Source organism: Borostomias antarcticus (genome assembly GCF_949987555.1).
Source record: "Borostomias antarcticus genome assembly, chromosome: 20".
Lineage (NCBI taxonomy): Eukaryota > Metazoa > Chordata > Actinopteri > Stomiiformes > Stomiidae > Borostomias > Borostomias antarcticus.
This window is the reverse complement of record NC_140253.1, coordinates 19,696,909-19,706,908: the sequence shown is the minus strand read 5'-3', so window position 1 is coordinate 19,706,908 and position 10,000 is coordinate 19,696,909.

Below are 10,000 nucleotides of genomic sequence, written 5' to 3'. Positions count from 1 at the left end.
CCTCGCTCTCCCCGCGTTCAGACCCGCTCCGTCGGGGGCCCCGCCCCCCCCGCTCCTCCTCCTCCTCCTCCTTCTCCTCCTCCCACGCCGGACCCCTGCGCCGTCTCTTCAGTCCCCCTCCTCCCCCGCTCCCTGGCGGAGCCGCCTGGCTCTCTCCGTCCTCCTGGCCCTCCTCCTCCTGCTCCTTCTCCTCCTCCTGCTCCTTCTCCTCCTGCTCCTTCTCCTGCTCCTGCTCCTTCTCCTCCTCCTCCTCCTGCTCCTTCTCCTTCTCCTCCTCCTCCTCGTCGGAGCCTAGTGACTGGAGCACCAGAGCCTCCACCCTGTCCTCCGCCCTGTCCTCCGCCCCCCGGGGCCCCGCCTCTCTCACGCCGCCGCCACCCCGCTCCCGGCCGCTCCCACTGCCGCGCCTCTCGCTCCGCGCCTCCTTCCCCGTTCTCCAGTCCTGCGCCGGGCGCCGGCCGCCATCGTCCTCGCCGGAGGAGGAGCATGGCGGCAGGGAGGCGGAGCTACGGCGGCGGCGGGGGTGGTCCCTCCGGGGCTTGGACCCCGCCGCCCCCTCGTCCTCTCGCGTCTCAACCCATTCGCTGCGGTCGGTGCTGGGGGTGTGGTCGGTGCTGGGGGTGTGGTCAGTGCTGGGGGTGTGGTCGGTGCCGGGGGTGTGGTCAGTGTGGGGGGTGTGGTCAGTGCCGGGGGTGTGGTCGGTGCTGGGGGTGTGGTCGGTGCTGGGGGTGTGGTCAGTGCTGGGGGTGTGGTCGGTGCCGGGGGTGTGGTCAGTGTGGGGGGTGTGGTCAGTGCCGGGGGTGTGGTCGGTGCTGGGGGTGTGGTCGGTGCTGGGGGTGTGGTCAGTGCGGGGGGTGTGGTCAGTGCCGGGGGTGTGGTCGGTGCCGGGGGTGTGGTCGGTGCCGGGGGTGTGGTCGGTGCTGGGGGGGTGGTCGCTGGGTTGGCAGTGGGGTGCCGGTCGGTCGCTCTGGTGTGGGTGCCGGCGTTTGGTTGGCTTCCTCGGGGAGTGGGAGGAGCCCAGCGCCGGGCTGCTAACCGACGTCTCTGCTGTGTGTGTGCGTTTGTGTGTGTGTGTGCGTTTGTGTGTGTGTGAGTGTTTGTGTGTGTGTTTTTGGGGGAGTCCATCAGAAGAATCCTCCTCCAAATGTGTCAGTAGGCCGGAACTGAGTGTGTGTACACACACACACACACACACACACGAACGCACATAAACACGCGAACGCACATAAACACGCGAACGCACATACACACACACATGTGCATACACAAGTAAACACACACATACAGACACGTAGACACACAAACATACACAAGAAAAAGACACACAGGTGGAGAGAGGTGAAAGATCAGGTGACGTGACAGACAGACAGGAGATAAAAAAAGGAAATGAGTTTGATGTGAAACGGGTCTAAGATGGGCTCATGTGTCTGGACTGAGGATCAGGGGTTAGAAGACTGGACTCTGCTGGTACAACTACTCAAGAGAGCTGGCCGAGGTTATGGCTCGACTCAGCATGCCGGTGTATGTAGTTATTCTAGTTATTCTACTGTAGCATTGAGCTCCAGAGAGCTGCTCATGGATGCTGCCCTGCCTGGCGCTAACATGGACTTGAGTAGCGTTATATTGACCCGAATACAGCTCAGCGCATCTCTCTCTCTCTCTCTCTCTCTCTGTCTCTCTCTCTCTCTCTCTGTCTCTCTCTCTCTCTCTCTGTCTCTCTCTCTCTCTCTCTCTCTGTCTCTCTCTCTCTCTCTCCTCTCTCTCTCTCTCTCTCCTCTCTATCTCTCTCTCTCTCTCTCTCTCTCTCTGTCTCTCTCTCTCTCTCTCTCTCTCTCTCTCTCTCTCTCTCTCTGTCTCTCTCTCGCTCTCTCTCTCTAGCTCTGCTACCTCACATGGATTCAAGACAACATGGACACACGCCACGCACCTCTGTCTCACCTGCATGCATCCTGAGAAGACGACGAGGTCTCAGAGACGGTGGCTGCGCCCAATCCTGGCGTAGGTCTGCTCGCCTTCAACCAATCAAACGACACACCACTTTATAAGTCCCCCCTACGCTGCCATTCAATTTCTACTGGTCCACATAACAGCCCATATTTAATACTATTTATCGATAGTATCTGAGCAATCAAAGTGAACTTCTGCCATGCCAGCCCAACAGCCTGAGTAATGAACTAGCTATTGTGAATAAGTGTTGTCTGACGCTACGTCTCTAGGACTACCAAGGGAGAGACATTGATCATGGACCCTTTAAGGGTTCTGCTCACTGGTTACCTTGGAGGTGTAACTGGATTTGCTCCCGGACCGCCCAGGGGCCTTCTGTGCCTGCAGAGAGACAAGAGACCGAGAGACAAAGAGAGAGAGGAGAAGGGAGGGGGGTGTTAATATCATTTTGTTTAGCCTTTACAAAGATCAACTCAACCCAATTCCATCTACTGAGTCAGCTCCTGAGCCACTAAACCAGTGTAACTTCATCAGCAGACACCATTAAAGGTCAAAGGTTCATCCTCGCAGGATCACCGATGTTTTTTTATTGGTTACCATGGCGGCATCCCTCTGAGAGACAGTTCTGAGTTTCGATGGTCTGAAGTCAGGAGTCGGGAGTCAGGTTCCATCCCATGTGTGTCCGTTACCCCGGGCTGACCAGAGCTGAGACTGACCAATCCTCTTACAGAGTGACCCCGCGGGGCGAAGGACCCATGCATCACCCGCCTCTATTTACAGAAACATTAATGCGCTTTCAGCGGAACGTTCCAGAACACGGGTGTCTCACCTGAACAGGCGGTCAGAATTGACTTGTACTACTGGTGCTGTAATGACACCAGTGCTTCATTCAGTCAACACTTACATGGTCAGAGTTAGTGCTGATTATCAGAGGTTATCTGACCGTCATTATCCGAAAGCCTTTACAATGGCCTCATTCACCCATTCACCATTTACCATTACCATTTGTGTATGTGTGTGTGTGTGTTTGTACAGTATGTGTGTGTATGTGTGTATGCGCGTGTGTGTGTGTTAGAGTAGACTAGCGGCTCTATGTGAGTTACGGCTCGGCTCCGCTGGGTCCGTCAGCGTCAACCATCAACTATGAGATGCACAGAAAATTAATCATTATAATGAATGAAACGGCTCCACTGCCAGCGTCCGACCTCAGAGAATCACAGAGGTTCATTTCCTGATTGAAGAGTGAGTGTCTTAATGTAATGCTAAGTCATCTGTATTGTACTTTGTTTTACTTATGATGTTTGTTGTTTTTATCTGTTACCTGTTTACAGGGACTGCAGATGCAAATTAGCCTAAGGCTAACTCTGGTGCGATGCATCAAATGTTTTTACATTTATGTTTTAATTGCACATGGTCCCTTCCAAATAAAATTGAAAATGAAATGAAAAATGATTTAGACCAGGGGTGTCAAACTCATTTTGCTTCAGGGGCCACATAGAGCCCAATCTGATCTCAAGTGGGCCGGGCCAGTAAAATAATAGCAAAATAACCTAGAAATAACGTCAACTCCAAATCTTTACCTTTGTTTTTCAATATTTCAATATTATGCCTTAATTTATCATTTAGCCTATATATGTGCATTATAACTCACAGATCACAGTGGATCTACAAAGGCACAAAACATTTATTCACAGATAGGCCTATGGAACTGAAAAAATGGCATTTCACTTTGATTAAAACAACTTGTTTATTTTAATGTACAGTAGATACATTTTCACATCTGACCACCTGAACTGACTCACCACACTATGCACAAACTAAAGTGGGAGCTATGAAGAACGTTATCACCCTGCCTTGTAAATGTATTAAATTTGTACATTTCAAAAACCCATAAAAGTGATAGCAGTGCATGAGCAATAGAGTTACACCAGACCAAACTATTTTGTGCTGAAGCTGCTGACTGATATTATACTGCACAATGTTCATGGTCTTTAAATATTACATTACCACAGTAAATGTTATTTTTAACAGAACTGTATTCTTCAGAGTGCTCTCATCAATTGCAACCGAAAATGCAACAAATGACTTGACTTTGTGATTCATTTGGCTGTCCAAGTCTGCCGAGAGATCTGAAATTCTATCTGCGACAGTGTTCCTCGTTAGGCTAATGTTGGCAAAGGCCTGTCGCTTTTCAGGGAACACGATTTCTGCAGCCTTCAGCATGCATGTTTTCACGAACTCGCCCTCAGAAAATGGCTTGGATCCTAACATTAACTCGTTAGCAATAAGGTAGCTAGCTTTCACCGCTGCATCACTGACCTCTCGGCTACGGGTAAAAACAGACTGCTGTTTCTTCAGACCCACTAACAATTCATTTATCTTCTCTATTCTCAGTTGTCCTCGCAAATGGTTGTATTTTTCACCATGATGAGTCTCATAGTGGCGTCGAATATTATATTCCTTGAGCACTGAAACTTGCTGATTACACACCAAGCACACAGGTTTCCCTTTCACTTCTGTGAATAAATAAGAATCAGTCCATTTTTCTTGGAAAACTCTGCACTCTGTGTCAACTTTTCTCCGTTTTGACAGACATTTTGGTAATGACGGTGCAACCGTGGGTAATTTTGACAACAAGAGCTTAATAACATAAGGCAAGATTGCCAGATGATTCTGGGCGCGTTGCTGTCACGTGCTGTTTATTTCCGGATCTCTCGTTATGTCAGTGCGACCTCTGCTGGACAAATTTGGAATATCTGTTCCTTTTTATTAATTTTGGACGTCGTCTCGTGGGCCGGTTTGAACCATCTGGCGGGCCGGTTTTGGCCCGCGGGCCGTATGTTTGACACCCCTGATTTAGACGGTAGAATGTGGACGCTGGCGGACTCAGTGGAGCCAGGGGGTTAGTGTGTGATGTCTGCTCTCATTCTCTAATGAAGCATGGCACCCAATACGCTAACGCAAAACCACCATGTCTGTCATCAAAAGCCATGGGCATGCTGGGATGTTTGAGCCATCTAAATTTACATATAGGTGGATCTGTTCATCTAAAGGGACAGAGTATACTATAGGTGATCTGTTCATCTAAAGGGACAGCGTATACTACAGATGTGGGAAGTTAGAAATGTCACATGCTGCAGCATTTCACCTCGCGGTATTTGGCAGGGAAATCCCGTTGGAAATCTCGTGGGATTTCAGACGGGTGTTATTTCGTTTTAGTGATGCACCACCGCCAGGTGGCGTCTTTGAGTAGATTTAGCAGGCTGGGCTCAGTGTTTTTCTCCTATAGTCTACGAATGAAGCATCATTAAGTTTCACATTCTTTAATTTAAATGCTCTGTTGTAAAGCACTTTGAGCTGAATTTATCTGTATGAAAGGTGCTATACCTTGTTCTCAAACACGTTTTCTCCATCTGGATGTAATTTAATTATTACGAACACCTATATCTAGGCCTACAGTAGCCTATCTATCTCGGTAACTGACGTCGGGTCAAGACGTGGTGGCTGTTTGGTCAAATGCGCAAAATAACAGTATTGTAAATATATTTGTTAGTAAAGATATGGTGAATGTGGGGGTTTTGCGTTTTGTTTCTGGAACGCATTCAACTGGTAGGCTACTCGTAAACCCCGGAAGTAAATTTGAAGACGGGGCATAATGTAGCCAAGTCTGAGCGCAGTAGGCTATGGCTTCAGCACGATACAAAGAAAAAATAAGCTTGATCGACTTGTGGATCCATACAAAATTGACATAGTCGCCATGAGTAAAGATCACTCATTGCCAATCATATCCGGACATTAACTATCTTGTGCATAGATAGCGGCAGGTTTGACAGTGAGTGCGTTCACATGCACAATATACACAATATTTTGTTATTTGAATGATCTTGAATATATATATATTCAAGATCATTCAAATAAGAAAATATCGTGTATGTTTTTATTTATTTATACCGGCCGCCAGCCGTTCCATGAACGGCTATAGGGAATGCGCAGTTTCGCGCTGGCTACAGCCTATTATATGCACAGTTTCGCGCTACGTAGGCTATTATAAATAAGTATTATTCATTGGGGGAGCTTGGACTCGCTGGGGACTGGTGGAGAGACGCAGAGCCTCCCCAGACACGACATCTCCAGTTGGCTGAAGAGCTGCGCGCTCTGGCGTCCAAACAGCCACCGGCGGCGCCCCTCGCAGTGTCCACAGAAGAATACCCCCACCAAAATACCTGCATGGTGAAGACAAGCTGCAGCGAGAACAGAACTGTCTACCAATGCATGAAGTGCACCTAGCTGTCTGTGAGAGGCTATAGCAGAGGATATGTGCGAAGTGTATTTGAGCTGCCGCCTCAACCGTGCGTAACAGCAGAGCGCATCAACTCGTGTATAGCTACAACTAGTAGCCCATAGCCATTAAAACGGCTTATTGTTTTATTCATATATCAACTAGATAATTCGATAATAATGAGTAGCCTAGTAGGCTTAAATGAATTCAATAGGGCCAAATAAGCCTTAAGTTGTAGCCTAGGCTACAGTACAATCACAAGACGCATAGGCCTAGCCTACCGTAAAAAGCGTTGCGTTCTCATAGGCCTATATTAACTTAGATAATTATTAATTATGCTCAGGTCATAATGTCCGTTGAAAATAATTCCCTCCAAGCAGAATTTGAATTGTATTAAAATAGGCTAAAATTAAATTTCCACATATTCTGATTCCTTCTAGGTCTATATAAAAAAAAAAACTTTTTTTAATGTGTAGCCTAGGCTATAGGCTTCTGCGATGAACAAAACAGCCACAATGTAGCCTGCTTAGCGAGCCAGAGGGCAGTCTACCATAAAGTGTAGGCTATAGCCTAACCATAATGTAATATATCTAGACTACATGCATTGTGGTATTTCTTTATATAGCCCAGCCTGCAATTGTTTCTCAATAAACAGTTATGTCATCCTCTGAGTCCGAGTAGGCTAATAGACCGGCAGCTCTAAATGCCTTCCCAATCAATGAGACATGGTTGTAAAAATGATGTTTTATTGATGAAAAGGGTAAAACTGAAAAACATGGAGAGTCATTGCATTGATCGATGCAGTCCGTTCAAATAGGCATCAAAAGATAAAGTAGGCCCATTTAAAATGACCAATTACATCTTCAAATCCCTTCTAATCTTGGCCTTTGATAGGGTTTTTTCCCGCTATACTGCCATTTATATCCGAACATTAACTATCTTGGCATACAGAGCACAAACAATGAAACGAATAGATTTCCTCCCGTGGCATCCTCAATTTATTTAGATTAGACTAGCCTATCCAACTGGACCACTCCAATGAATGTTGAACGTAGCCTACTTTTATTCTTTAGGTTTTAGAGAACAGGCCTACAATGTCCACACATGCATGCGCCATCTGACTAGCTCGTCACTCGCCAGCGAACCTGGACTAGACTATTGTAACCCCCCCCCCCCAAATTCTTTTATATTCAAATAAACTGGATGAACCGGTTTCCTAGCCTTGGATCGTGGGGAGGGGGGTAGCCTGCGTTAGCGGGTGCTTTGCCATGACCGGCCATTGAATTCGCTAGTTTGATTGATAGATGGATGGATTTAACGGTCCAAAGTAGATTGTGCAAGTATTGTATAGGCCCATGTGTAAGAGATGAATGGCTGTAACTCAGCCAGAGGTAGGCCCTACTGTAGATTATCAGCATTATCACCAGTCTCAATTTATGTCTCAATTTATGTGTTGCCATTCATTAAACCACCATCTCATCTAGACTACTTCTGTTGCTGCATTTTTACATTTATGCTTTCATGATTTTAGAGCGCAATAAACATTTTCCAGGATTCCAAAAAGTCCATCCATTCATCCAACTTTGTGCTGAGCGCAGCGCAGGCTGGTAGCCTACTGTCAAGGCTCACGACTGATGCACTCACTTAACACGTCTCGCATCCCCAGACCATCAAGAGAATTTCAATATGAAAGACCTTGGGATTCCAGGAGTCAAGGCCGTTTCAGACGGGGAGCGACATTCCGCCTGCGTTCTCGCTCGGATCAGCGGGGGACGCACGCGTCCTGCGCGTAGCGGGGAAAGCTGACTACAATTCAGCTCTTGTCGCGGGCGGGCGTGTGCAGCCTAGTTCCATATGAGAACACTCCTCGGTCCAATTCCGTATAGTAGATCAGCCTGTGTACTTTCAACGAATGTATTATTAGACATAATATCATAATAATATATATAGCCTTCAACGACCTCCTGAGCTGCCTGCCTGATGGTCTCAGGGCTAAAGAGACCGCGCGTCGTTCCTCATCCTATTGGCATGCTATCAATGAAAGAAAATACATTGTAAATAAACATGGTTTTAGGCTATTGTTTTTATGTAGGCCTATAGGTTAAGCTATTTGTGTTCATAAGGTAACGTCATTGTAAACGAAAGTAGCCTATAGCCTAGCCTATAATCCAATTGACTGGAACCAGGGGGTTTGACAAAAGTTATGAGGCAAAATAATTTGTCTTGACTGCATTCAAGATGTATCTTTCACATTAAAACTACATACAAAGCTGGGAATGCTAAGAAAATTGCATATGTTTGCAAACTAAAACAAGTGAACACAATTTTACAATCGAAAATGCTTATGAGACCATTATTTTACTTATATGGGGCAAAAGTGGTTTCTCTTCCTGCTTCTGCCTAAGCCCTCCACAATACCCCAACACAACGGTGTCATGTTTTACCGAAGGAGAAGTGAAGAAGACGGTAGCTAGCAGTAGCTAAAGCAGCTGCTAATGTTAAGATCATTCCTCTAGCTGCTTTGCTGCTAATGCGAGTTCGTCTCCGTTCCTGCCCGAGAAACAGAAGTTGAACTAATAGCATCAAAATCAAAATAGCTACAGGAATCAACGTTGTAAAGTTAGCTATCTGCTTTTTAGCCACCGACAGCTACCGTTAATATTATGGAAGCTGCTGTCGTGAGCTAACTTGCTATCACGGTCTTATCGTGCAGCTTCACAGCCTGCTATTAGCAGACAGCACTAAAGTTGACAAAATCACACTTGCACATCATTAGAATTCCAACCATTTATATGGGATTTATCATTCAACTTAACATGGAACCTGAATACTACCTGATATTTCAACCTGCTGCCATCAGTGATCGGAGCGTCTGCTTGTTTGAGTCATGAATATCTTACGCAGTTACATTCCATGTAGTGTCCCAAAACTGTTAAATCATTCCCCATGTAGTACACTATGAGTCGCACTCAATACATCCATGGTAATAGGGAATAGGGAGTGAGTGAACCATTTCAAACACATCTCTGGTCATCTCCGTTAGCCATCTTACTCGTCCTGATGCCATGTTCCATATGAGAACACTCAGCCTAATGTATTAAACTTCTACTTGTCCCGACAGTTAACAGATATAGACCCGGCGACAGTTACAGAGATAGAAACTATAAATAGATAGGCTTTGTTCGTAATAATTAAATTACAACCAGACAGAGAACAAGGAGTTTGAGAACGGTAGGCTCATCTAATGTGCGAGATGAGCTACAGCAATGGGTCAATGAGTGGTATTACTGCGCCCCTATGGGCAGGCGAGCGGTGGTGCGGAATGCCGTAAAGCGCCTGTTAGAATACCGCGGGTCAAGTTACATTCTTATGTTCCCACATCTGTATAGGTGATCTGTTCATCTAAAGGGACAGCGTATACTATAGGTGATCTGTTCATCTAAAGGGACAGCGTATACTATAGGTGATCTGTTCATCTAAGGGACAGCGTATACTATAGGTGATCTGTTCATCTAAGGGACAGCGTATACTATAGGTGATCTGTTCATCTAAAGGGACAGCGTTTACTATAGGTGATCTGTTCATCTAAGGGACAGCGTATACTATAGGTGATCTGTTCATCTAAGGGACAGCGTATACTATAGGTGATCTGTTCATCTAAGGGACAGCGTATACTATAGGTGATCTGTTCATCTAAGGGACAGCGTATACTATAGGTGATCTGTTCATCTAAGGGACAGCGTATACTATAGGTGATCTGTTCATCTAAGGGACAGC